The following is a 12,974-nucleotide window of genomic DNA, read 5'->3' on the forward strand; positions in this document are numbered from 1 at the left end:
CCATTCAGTTTTGAAGAATTAGATTATTTAGTTTCCAATTAATTTCAAATTTGCATATCCATAGATTCTCGTTAATTGTAATTTTATTGCATTATGATCTGAAAAAGTGACATTTATTATTTCTGCATTTGTTTGCAATAGTCTATGTCCTGGTGCATGATTGATCTTTGTATGTATGCCAGGTACTGTTGAGAAGTAGGTATATTCCTTTTTATCCCTGTTCAATTTTTTCTAGATATCTATTACCTCTAATTTTTCTAACATTTCATTCACTTCTCTTCTTTCTTAGTTATTTTTTAGTTTGATTTTTCTAGTTATGAAAAGGGAGGATTGAGATCCCCCATTAGTATGGTCTAACTGTCTATTCACTCCTTGAGCTCCTTCACTTTTTTTTCTTGCATCACTTTCATTTCTCATCCCCACTTTCCCACTGTCTCTCTTAATTGTTTTAGTGTCTTTTTTTTTAAACTCTTTGAGAATATGCGTCAAGTTTGTATTTTTGTTTTGGCCTCTGTGTGTATTCCCTTTGTTTTCACTTTACCCATTTGGGTATGTACCATGCTCTTTCTCTCCATGAAAATTCTTTAATGTTAGGTATGTGTTTTTTATTGTTTGCTCATTTTTCCTATCTAATTATAGGTAGGCTCTGTTTTCTGGGATGTTGGGTACCCTTTTAACCTTCAGTCCTTTTTTGATATTATTCTCAGCTTATTTTCTGGGTCTAAAGTCTAAGAGCTTTGGGAGCCCCCTCCCCCTGCTGATTCAATTGACCCTTGAGATGCTGAAGATTTAAGGACTTGCCTCAGGCTTGAGTGTAAGGTATTGTCTGACCTTGATCAAGTTAGGGGCTGATCAAATGCTAGCACTATGCTTAGGTTCAAGTTTTTAGTCTTGCTGTATACTTGATCCAATCAGGCACACCCTTGATTGCCCTCTCTTGGAGCTCAGCCCTGTTAAAAAGATCAATACTTAGTACTTAATACTTAGTACTATCAGCCACCACTAACTGTGTACTATGTTCTTATTCTAAGCCCTGACTGGAAATCCTGACTTCACTCTGGGTTTACATAGATCAGTCCACTTCAGAACAGATTACCCTAGGTTGGGACTCCAAATTTCTCCAGAGGTTTGAATTTCAAGGGATATGCAAACATGGGACAGCAGATGTGAGGTTGGCAGAGGAGTGTGGATGGCTTGCTCTTCCCTCTTTGCTACAGCCTTTTGCTGACTCTGCTTTCCTCTTAACCCAGTTCCTCAGATGATCTCTGCCTAGCTTTTCAGTTTTTCTTTTCTTGAAAATTGTTTCAGTCTGTCTCCTTGTTGGTTCTTTTACTCCTGTATTCATTTTGTGGAGATATTTTAATCTTGGTCAGAGAGAATTCTCATGGTGACATGGCTCAGTCCTCCATCTTGGCTTTCCCCCCAAAGTTATATATCTATGCACAATATAAATTTGGGCGTTTAGTTTGCAGCATTACCTAAAGAGGCAACAAGAGAGAATGGAGGCACAACTGGGAAGAAATTCCGCAGACTTCCAGTGCCTTTGTAAGCCAAAGGATCTCAGCAAGAAATTGTATTCTCAGTGAAGAAGGCACCTGTGCTTCATGATTTCCCTACACCTGCTGATACTTGTAGATTTATTACTTTTGGCCTCAAGAATCAGACTAACTAGAAAATCAGCCTGACTCAAGGGGGGGGGCGGAGCCTAAAATCCAATTAGATGATCATTTGCTGACACAACATGGAACACTTTTAAAAACATCCCTTTACCTATTTTTCTCATTTTCTCCATTTTATTTTCATATAGATAAGGACACAATTAGGGCATTTCCTAAATAATTTATAGTTACTCCTGCTTCTTATTCCCACAACAAAAGTAATAAATACTAAAATTGTCTCGAATTCATGAAGAGACTATTAAGATTATCATGTATAGCCTACAGGCAATTGACTGTCTGTAGTTTCCAGGACCTGATTAGGTGCTTCTAACATCTGACAGTTCTGAATTTGATTTCTACCTAGGGGCAAAAATACAAAATCTCAGGCATTATCCTAAGTCACCAAGGAGATGGGAGCTGCAAAGTTAGAGGGGGTTCTTAGTTCACTGGAAAAAAAATCACAGACTACTGAACTTGAAATTGAATAATCAATGTCTTTTCCCATTCTAGAACCTTTAGATACATTTGGCCAATTGAAATCCATGAATATCCTCCTTGGAAATGGTAGCCAGTACTAGAGCCCAAGTCACAAGATCATTAGCTTAAAGGTAAAATAGAACTGAGAGTCACCCAATCAATTCATTTAACAGACTAGGCAACTGAGTCATAGAGGTTAAGTGACTTAAGAGGCTAAGTGAAAATAACATAAATACTTAATTTAAAACTCAGGATTTGAACCAAGGCCTTCTGACACCTTTCTATTATACTAATCCTTCCTTACACAGGTCAGGTGTTCTTTTCATTATAATATTGTATGCCTTTTTCTTTTTAAATATTCTCTCCTTATGTTGTTCATATCATTAATCATTATTAATTAATCATCATCATCATCACCATATTAATAGTATCTAGCATTTATAAGCTGTTTTAAGGTTTGTGAAGTTCTTCACATGTTCAGGTTCATTTCATCTGCACAATAGCCCAATCAGGTAAGTGCTGTTATTATTCCCAATTTTGAAGATGAGGAAACAAAGGCTGAGGTTGGGTGACTTGCCTGACAGTTATGTACCTAATCAGAATCTGAGGCAAGATTCAAATTCAGGTCCTCTTGATTGAGTCTGTCCTTCTAGCAACTATGCCACCTGTATATGTCTAGTGCCAAGGCAACTTCTACAATCCACTCTTCTCACCCACCCCATTACACTAGATGGATGCATGAAACTTATTGGACTAAGTGAGGAAACACATATACTAGACAGAGACTTTGTGACTTTTTCACAAGGAGTTGGTCTATCAATATATCTATCTCACTATCTATCTATCTCACTATCTATCTATCTATCTATCTATCTATCTATCTATCTATCTATCTATGTGTATAGCTGTATCTTTTTATTTATATGGATTGATTCTGAGGCTCTATTTTTTGTTTCAGAATGTTAAATGGTGGATATCCTTAGGTTGGGGCCATTTGCTTCAATTTTAGGAAAACTATAAAATGAATCTTTACTAAATGCTGAACCGAAGTTCATTGACTTAGCAGTTGAATAAATAGAAGTGCTGGTAGAATGTACAACTGTGACTATTAAACTGGTCCTGGCCCCCTAAAAGGCATGAGGACAATGAAGGGGATGTCAATGAAAATGTCTTTCTTCAGATGCAAATGATGCAAAGAGGACTGCAAAGGAATATCATCTAAATTAATGAGCATTGAAAACCTTCAGTATTGATGATGATTTTGTCACTTGGGTATAGAATTAATTTAGAGGTTGTTAAACCTTTAATAATTACATATACTCTTGTTATACACTTAAATTTACAAATATAAACCACCCTTCTTTCATTCCTAGAGATTTATCTTTTATTAAAGAGAATGAAAAAAGAAAAAAAAAGGCATTGATCTAAATGGACTAACAAATCAACAATACCTGACATTATATGTGTCTTGCACACCCATAGTTATTCATCTCTACAAGAAAGCAATGGAGGCATGTCTACATACCTCTCTTTTTTCTTAAAATAATGCTGATAATTATAATGTTATTGCTTTTAATCAGGAATTTGTTAAAATTTTTTTGTCATTTTATTGTCAGAAACATTAACTATATTGCTCACTTTGTATCAGTTCATGCCCTCTTTATTTCTCTCCATGCAATATTCTCAAGTACTGAAATTTAAAAGTAGATTTTTTCCCTTAAGTAGCATAAAATCTGCTGATCTTAGCATTTAGCAATAATAATAAAAATAATGAGTATTGTTATTACACCATGATGCCATTTAAAAATGTATAATTTATTTAGAAGTAATTGAAGTAATAATCTGACTGTTTAGCATTATATACTTAGGTAGATAATCAATAGGCTGGTTCAAACCAAGAGTTAAGGTTGGCTATTTTTATTTTATGCCTTAAAAATATTCAACAAAGATATAGTGAAAACATAGAGACCATTGGAGAGGAAGACAGGAGTTGAAACTCTTCTGATACACAGATTATTTAAACGCTCAGTGTCTGAAGAAAATATTTAAGTTAAGATATTTTAATATTTTTTAGTGTCACAGACCCTTTGGAATCTTTTGAGACCTCCAGATTCCTTCTTAGAACAATGACCTTAAATTTATTGCTGCTCAATCATTTTAAATCATGTTCAACTCTTCCTGAACTCATTTAGTCTTTTCTTGGAAAACATACTGGAATGGTTTGACATTTCATTCTCCAACTCATTTTATACATAGGGGAAACTAGTGGAAACAGGGTTTAGTAACTTGCCCAGGATCACAAGATTAATGTGTGTGTATAGCTGAGGCCTGATCTAATTCAGGTCTTCCTATCCTTAGGCACACTATACTACAGCACCTAATTGTCTTTGATTGTATATACCTAAAATATAATGTCCTTGATAAGAAATGAAGTCATTTAAGCAGAAATAAGAGGCAGTGGGAGAAAACAAAAAAAAATGCCTTTATATAGCATTCATTATGTCCTAGGTACTGTGTCAAGCACTTTTACCAATATCCAATAGGATCTTCACAACAACCTTGTGTGGTAGATAAAATTATCCTCATTCTAGAGTTGAGGAACCTGAGGCAAGATGACTTTTCTCTTACCCTAGAATTTCTCCATCAGCTTCTTGGAAACCTGATTACTCAAAATTAAGAAACCCCTACATTGATTTTCAAATTAAGATTCAAATCAAATACTGATTAGCTGAATATATTTTCTTTTTTGTGAGGTTCCTATACTTTATAGTCATTAAATCATGTTTTATCTACCTTTTCACACCAAAATCCATTTGAATATCAAGAAATAGGTGAATCGGGGAGGGAGTAGAACCAAGATTTTGGCTTAGTAGCAGCAAAATTTTAAACTGCTCTGATAATACTTTGAAACCAAGCTTTAAAAAGTGCTTCAAAATGACAGGAATCAAAAATCAACAGAAGAAAATATGAAATATCTCATTGAAAAAAACAACTGACCTGGAAAATAGATCCAAGGGAAATAGTTCAAAAATTATTGGGGAAAAAAGCCTAGATATCACCTTAAAATGAATTATCAAAGAAAACTACCCTGATATCCTTGAACAAGTGGTTAAAACAGTAATTAAAAGAATCCACAGATCACCTCCTGCAATAAATCTCCAAATGTCAACTCCCAGGAATGTCATAACCAAATTCAAGAGCTCCCAGGCCAAGGAGAAAATACTTGAAACAGTAGGAAAGAAGCAGTTCAAATACCATGGAGCCCTGACAAGACCTGCCCCACAAATTATTTGTGGATTCACAAACTGTGATGAGAGAAATGGTTCTAGGATTACAGAAGGGTCAAACTGTCAGGCTGACAGATGGACATGAGTCCTCTTGCTGATCAGTGACAAAGTTTATGATTTGGGGTATAATTCTTATAGAGAAAATAATTTAAGTTTAAGGTAAGCCTTTTGTAGGGACAATGGTTAGTAATGATTTACAACAGAGAGATAATGAATGCAGATTACCTCAGTGTTCTAAATAGAGTTTTCTATAGGTGATAATTCAATATGTTAATGTGTTATCATCTAACAGTTTCTCATAGAATTCCTGCATCAGTTATTTCTTGGAAAGAGATTTAGTATTTGGGAATGAGTTGATTTGAGTTCTCATGCTGGAGGGGCAACTTATGAGTCTGACTACTTTTAAACTATGGCTGTGATTTTACTGGGGCGTACTCTCACTGCTGGGGGCTTTAACACCTCACTCAGGATTACATAGGATCTGGCAGTTTCTACATTGAATGAGCAGAAGGCATGGAAGACGATATTCTGGAAGGCAAGGGAACTGAGTTTACAACCAAAAACCATCAAAACTGACTATATTCTTTCAGGGGAAAGTATAGTCATTTAATAAGATGATTTCCAAGCATTCTGGAAGAAAAGAGCAGGCTCAAACAGAAAATTAGATGTCCAAATATAAAATTCTAGGGAAGCATCTGTAATACTGAATTTTTTTCATCAGTATTATAGTAGATAGAAGAAGTATACCTAGACAGAAGGTGTAGTAGTTACTTAGAATGCTATGCAAAATAAATAAATAGATAAAGCCTAGGGTGAAAAAGGATTATACTAGGGAAAATTAAAAAAAAAGAGAAGTAAAATGTGGTAATATATATCACAATGAGGCACGGGGGGAAATATACTGTTACAATAGAGAGGAGGATGAGAGTGGTGATGGATAATACTTATACTGTACACTCATTAGGATTGAATCAGAGAAGGAAGAACAGCCAGATTAATTGGGATATAGAATCATATCTTATTCTTTAGAGAAGAAGAAGAGGAATAAGAAAGGTGGTGGCAGGGAAGGTAGTAATATATGGCAGGGACAGTTTGGGGAGGTGATTAAAAGACTCTATAAAGAAGTAGGAGGGCAATAAGAAGAGTGGTGGTAGGAAGGGGAGAAGTATAAGTGAGGAGGAATTGGGGAAGTGATTAAAAGCAAAACCCTTTTGTGGAGGAAAACAATGAATGGAGAAAGGGCAGGATTAAAAGAGGAAATCAAGATTGAGGGTACAGATGTAATCATAACTGTGAATGTGAATTGGTTAAACTTACCCATAAAACAGAAGTGGATAGCAGAGGGGATTAAAAACCAGAATCCAACCATATGTTTAGAAGAAATGCATTTGAGGTAGATAGATACACAGAGTAAAGGTAAGAGACTAGAGCAGAATCTATTGGGAATTAACTGAGACAAAAAAAAGGAGGGATAGAACTCATATTCTTAGACAAAGCTAGAACAAAAATAGATCTAATTAAAGGAGATAAGGAAGGTAATTGCATCTTGATAAAAGGTAGTACAGACAATGAAGTAATATCAGTACTTAACATATATGTACCAAATAGTAGCACATTCAGATTTTTAAAAGAGAAACTAAAGGAGTTTAAAGAGGAAACAGAGAGAAAATAGACAGTAAAATTATATTAGTGGTAAACTTCAATCTTCTTCTTTTAGAACTGGATAAATATAACCAAAAAATAAATAAGAAGGAAGTAAAGCATGGAAACAAAATTTTGTAAAACTTAGATTTCATAGCTATCTGGAGAAAACTGAACATGAATGAAAAGGAATATACTTTCTTTTCAGTAGCACTTGTTACATATACAGAAATTGATTATATATTAGAACATAAAAACTTGAACCAAATGCAGAAAAAATAGAAATAATAAATGCAACTTTTTCAGTTCATAATGCAATAATAATTATAATCAATAAATATTCATGGGAGAGGCAAATTGAAATTAATTGGAAACAAAATAATCTAATTCTTTAAAATGAGTATGTCAAAGAACAAAAAGTCAAAACAATCACTGATTTCATTGAGGAGAATGACAATGAGGAGACAATATATAAAAATTTATGGGATGCAGCCAAAACAGAACTCAGGAGAAATTTTATATTGCTGAGTGTTTAGATCAATGAAATAGAGGGAGAAAGAACAGATCAATGAGCAGATCAACTAAAAAAAAACTAGAAAAAAATAATTAAAAACCCCTATGTAAAAGCTAAATTGGAAATCATAAAAATCAAAAGAGAAATTAATAGAATTGTGTGGGAGCAGCATAAGAAGATTAGGGGCTTCCATGCCCAAAGCACCCCAAGTTGTAAAACTTCTGGGTAGTTAGGAAGTCAGGGGTTTTCCATTCAGCAAGGCTGTGAAAACAAGCCCAATACACCCCAGATTACAAGGCCTACATGTAACCATTAACTTAGAAGCAGTAAGACATGTAGTCTGCTCCCTAGGATGAGAAAAAGAAACATTTCCCTCTCCCCAAAATAGTAAATGTTCTGCCTAGAAAATAATAAACAAGAGTACTGTAAGAAGAACATACAGTATTCTATACAAAACTGGGCCATATGTTGACATGTTGAATTGACATGTTATGTATGATGTATTATCCTATAGAAAATACTGCTTAGAGCCACTAACACAATCTACATCCTTTGTTTCCATCTTGTAAATAATTAACAATCATTGTTCCTGCAAAAGGCTTACCTAATCCTTTAGCCTACATAATTTTCCCTATAAATTGTACACCTCAAATCAATAAACTTTGTCACAATTCAGCAAGAAGATGTCTGTGAGTCTGATCTGTAAACCTGTGGGGTTGATCCTCCTACAATCCCAAAGTAATTTTTCTTGTCTTGATTTGGAACCCACAAGAAATTTGTCATCATCACTTGAAAAAATTGAAAGTAAAAGACCTATTGAACTAAAAAATAAGAGAAGGACCTGGTCTATGAAAATAAAATAAAGTAGAGACTATTGATAATTTGATTTTTAAAAAAAGAAGATGGGGAGGGGTTGAAGCAGGGGTGAAGGGGAAAGTAAAAACAGGAATCATGTAACCATGGAAATTTTTTCTAAAAAATAAAAAAGAAGAGAACCAAATAAAAAAGTCAATTTCACCTCTAATGAAGAGAAAATTAAAGCAATCATTTGGAGCTATTTTGCCCAATTATGTGACAATAAATCTAACTATCTAGGTGAAATGGATGACTATCTACAAAAATATAATTTACCTAGATTAACAAAAGAGGTAATGGAATACTTAAATAATCTCAGGAAAAGAAATTGAACAAGCCATCAATGAACTCCCCAAGAAAAAATCATCAAGCCAGATGGATTCACAAGTGAATTTTATCAAACATTTAAATAACAATCTCAATATTATACAAACCATTTGGCAAAATTAGCAAAGAAGGAGTCCTACAAAAGTTTTTTTATGACACAAATATGGTGCTGCTAAGCCAGGATGACCAAAAATATATAAAGAAAATTACAGATGATTTTCCTTAATGAACTTTGATGCACAAATCTTAAATAAAAAATAAAACAGCAAAGACAGTAGAGCAACATATAACAAGGATTATTCTCTATGATCAGTTGGGATTTATGTCAGAAAAGCAAGGCTGATTTAATATTAGGAAAACTATCAGCCTAATGGACCATATCAATAATGAAACTAACAGAAATCAAGTGATTACCACAATAGATGCAGAAAAAAATCCTTTGACTAAAATGCAACACCCAGTCCTATTGAGAACACTAGAAAGCATAGACATAAAAGGGCCTTTCCTTAAAATAATAAGTATTTATTTAAAACGATCAGCAAGTGTCATCTATAATAGGAGTAAGTTGAATACCTTCCCAATAAGATTAAGAGTGAAGCAATGATGCCCATTACCACAAGTATTTTTTTACTATTATAGTAGAAATTCTAGCTTTAGAAACTAGAAAAAAATGAAAGAAACTAGGCAAAAAGGAAACTAAACTATCACTCTTTGTGGATGATATGATAGTATTAGTGAATCCTACACAATCAAAAACTTATTTGTAAAGTACAATTTAATATGTAAAAGCATATCAAATGAAAAATTTGTGGTTTTGGGGGAGCTGGAATGGATTAATTGCATTTCCATTAATTTAAATGGGTAAATTCTATTTGACAGAAGAGAAATTTGAGTTACAAGCTTGGTCTTGGAACAAATTAAAACTGTGTGTAAAGGTACCACTGTATATGATTTCAGGTTTTGGCTTCATAACATTATTCACTTACAAAAATGAAGAGTATGAAAATATGTTTTGTGTGATAATACATGTGTAACCCAGATTGCATTGCTTGTCAGCTCTAGGAGAGGGGAGGGAAGAAGGGAGGAACACAATATGGAACATATAACTTCTGAAAACTTTTGTGAAAATTTGTTATTAAAATGAATAAAATAAAATAAGTGTATGAATGAATGAATCAATGAATGATTAAACAATTAACCAGATAAAAGTTAAAATAATGATCCTCCAAGGTCTTCCTCACTCCATTGACCACACTCCACATTAAGTACACTCTTATTCTGTGGGGATGTTACACAATTCTAGTTCTACCATAATACATCACACCCTATCCTCTGTTGTATTTGCAGAAATTAGTAGTGAGGATTCAGACAAGTAAGCATGGTAAATGAGGTTCATAGGAACTGAGAGCCAAAGTCATCCGTGCTATCTCCTAGGCAGTATGAGAACACAGGGCCATCTATGCTCATTGGCAAATGAAGATTCAAAGCCCTAATAATCCCAAAGTTTATCTGGTGGAGACTTCAGACAGCTGACTTCCTTAGGGTTCCTAGCACCTGATAATGTACTTCTAACATTCCCCAGTTCTGAAATAATTTCTACCTAGAAACTGAAATGCTAAATCTAAAGGCCTTATTTAAACCCAAACTTTACTGCTTTATAACTAACTTGGTTCACTCTGACAGATCGCTCTTACGTTTTAGTAGAGCACTTTACTGAAAAATGCCTTGGGATGTTATTGCATGAAAAAGGCTATAGAAGTTTATTTTCTATTGTACTCAGAGAGAAAGCATTCACTCCATATTGCAAGTGCAATCAATAAGATGAATGAGTTTCTTGAACTCAGTTAGAATCTTGTCTATAATAGTCTCATTACCAGGCTACTGGGTAGCATGGCAACTTTTCATCAGGGGAGGCCCCAGGACTGAATAAGCACATAGCTAATGAAGCCACTTGCCTTGACACTCCATGCAACATTTGATGCTTTTGGATGGCAATGATTGAGTAAGGGACCCACTAGAGGCATCCATTTATGGATTCCTTTGTTAGGGTAAAAATGTTTTTATGTTGTCGGCTTTAAAAAAAATTCCTACCTAAAGATAACTGTGAGACTTGGGTTAGAAAATGGTAGATTTGATATGGAAAACTCAAAAAATAATTTTTAAAATTATTTCATTTTCAAATGCTGCATCTCTTCCACAGGCTTGAAAGTGTAGGGGCTACTTATTTACTATCCTTTCATACTTAGATTTGCATGAGAGTTTGGACCAAACATTTCCAACCTGGGTTAGACTGTCTCTACTTAGACATTCTTGTGCTTTCCTAATTCTAGGGACTTGGTACTAACATAGAACTTTAGGAATACAACCAAACAGCTCAGTTACATCAAGAGAACCACTAACTTCTATCTACCTGGAAACATGGATTACAGCTCTGTAATAGATGATTTATCTGAATATTTCAAAGGTCATTGATTTTATCTTGTCTCCATTTTCATTCATAGGGACTAGCCAAATGATAACTCACATAATCAGGCAGAATAGTTACACAAAGGGAAAATGAAAATCAGAATAATAATTTATGCTTATGTGGTCAAATAAATTATTACTCTACCTAAAGAAACCATTTACTGGGATGATTAAGACAAAAATACTTGTTTCATTCGTGATACTCAAGAATCAACTTTTTCCATTAATTTTTAAGCTTTACTCTCTCACTGAAACAAATTCATTCAATAAACATTTACATTTTTATATCTTTTAACATCATTTCTATATTCCTCCCTTACCTACTAAAAAAATGTAATTACCACAAATTATTTTAAGTGAAAAAAGAAGCCAAACAAATCAACATATCTTGAATATTTTAATCCTTTCCTCTCTAGAGCACCATTTTCCTGATGGTTGATTGCCTTACCTGATCCATTATGTTGGGTAGCGGATCTTGACCATTCATAGTTCATTTTATGTGTATCTACTCTCCTATGGGCCCACTCACTACCCAATCAATTTTGAGATGAAATTCCCCCTCACTATCCATGACTCACTTATTAGTCTCTTTATTAGAATTAAAACTTCTTTAGAGAGATGACATTACTTTAATATCCACAAAACTTATAAAAGTATATGAAAAATAGTTGAAATCTTAATCAATGCTCATTTAATTTATTCATTCATCATTCATTCACCTACCAAATAGGAATAGTATTAATACCTACATTACAGGGTGGTTATGTGGAAAGCAAGCACACATGTAGCCCTAAAAGTATTAAATATTATTTAAAGAATAAATTTCAGATGATTTAGTGCATGCTAATAAAAGTGAAATTATAGCTATAGAGTTTGGTGATAAATTCATTTCTATTTTCACTGAAAAGGGTAAAACAGATATAATGTTATTCAATGAGGCTAACCATTTAATTATAACTAAATTCTTTTTAGCAAGTTTTACTCTGTCCAGGGTCATGTGAGGGAACAAGAGATATGTGCCAAAAACAAAATATTAATTGTCATCTATCATATAATTCAAAACTCATGGAATTGTCATAATCCAATTGCTATGCATGCTAATTGGATTTGAGCCCATTTTGCCCTTTTCAAACAACTTTAATATTTATTATCCTTTCAATGTCCATATGGTGTAGGGAAGTTAGGTATTATGGGTCTCATTTTACATATGAGGAAACCAAAGCCTACAGAATTTAAATGACATAATAAAAGAAAACCAGATTTTGACAGAACTGAAGCTACACGCAAGGTGTCCTGAAAACAAACCCATTTTTTAAATTTAGGGGCTCAGAGCGCAGGCACTGGCAGAGGCTTGGGTGGAGGCAGACACAGCCACGAGCTAATGCTCTGAAACCCTGAGTGGGGAACCAGTGAAGACGGGTGTACGACTGTGGAAGCAGCACTCTGAGACTTGTAAAGAAACCTCCAGCAGAGGATCAAGCAAGGGGGTCCACCAGGGAGCTTGACCGCGGACAGACCCTGAGCACAAGGATAAACCTGAGAAGCTGCTGGGCTAACGATGGCTACCCAGTCTCAGGAAGTTCAGAAGAGAAAGATTAACAACAAGAAAAAGAAGTCTTTAATACTCGACAACTTTTACACAGAGAAAATCCAGACAACTGAGCAAACAGAGGAGGAGAACAAACAAGCATCCGGACCCTCCTCAAATAAGGAAAACTCCTCACAAGCTATGGAAGAGTTCAAAACTGA

Source organism: Gracilinanus agilis, chromosome 6 (genome assembly GCF_016433145.1).
Source record: "Gracilinanus agilis isolate LMUSP501 chromosome 6, AgileGrace, whole genome shotgun sequence".
Classification (NCBI taxonomy): domain Eukaryota; kingdom Metazoa; phylum Chordata; class Mammalia; order Didelphimorphia; family Didelphidae; genus Gracilinanus; species Gracilinanus agilis.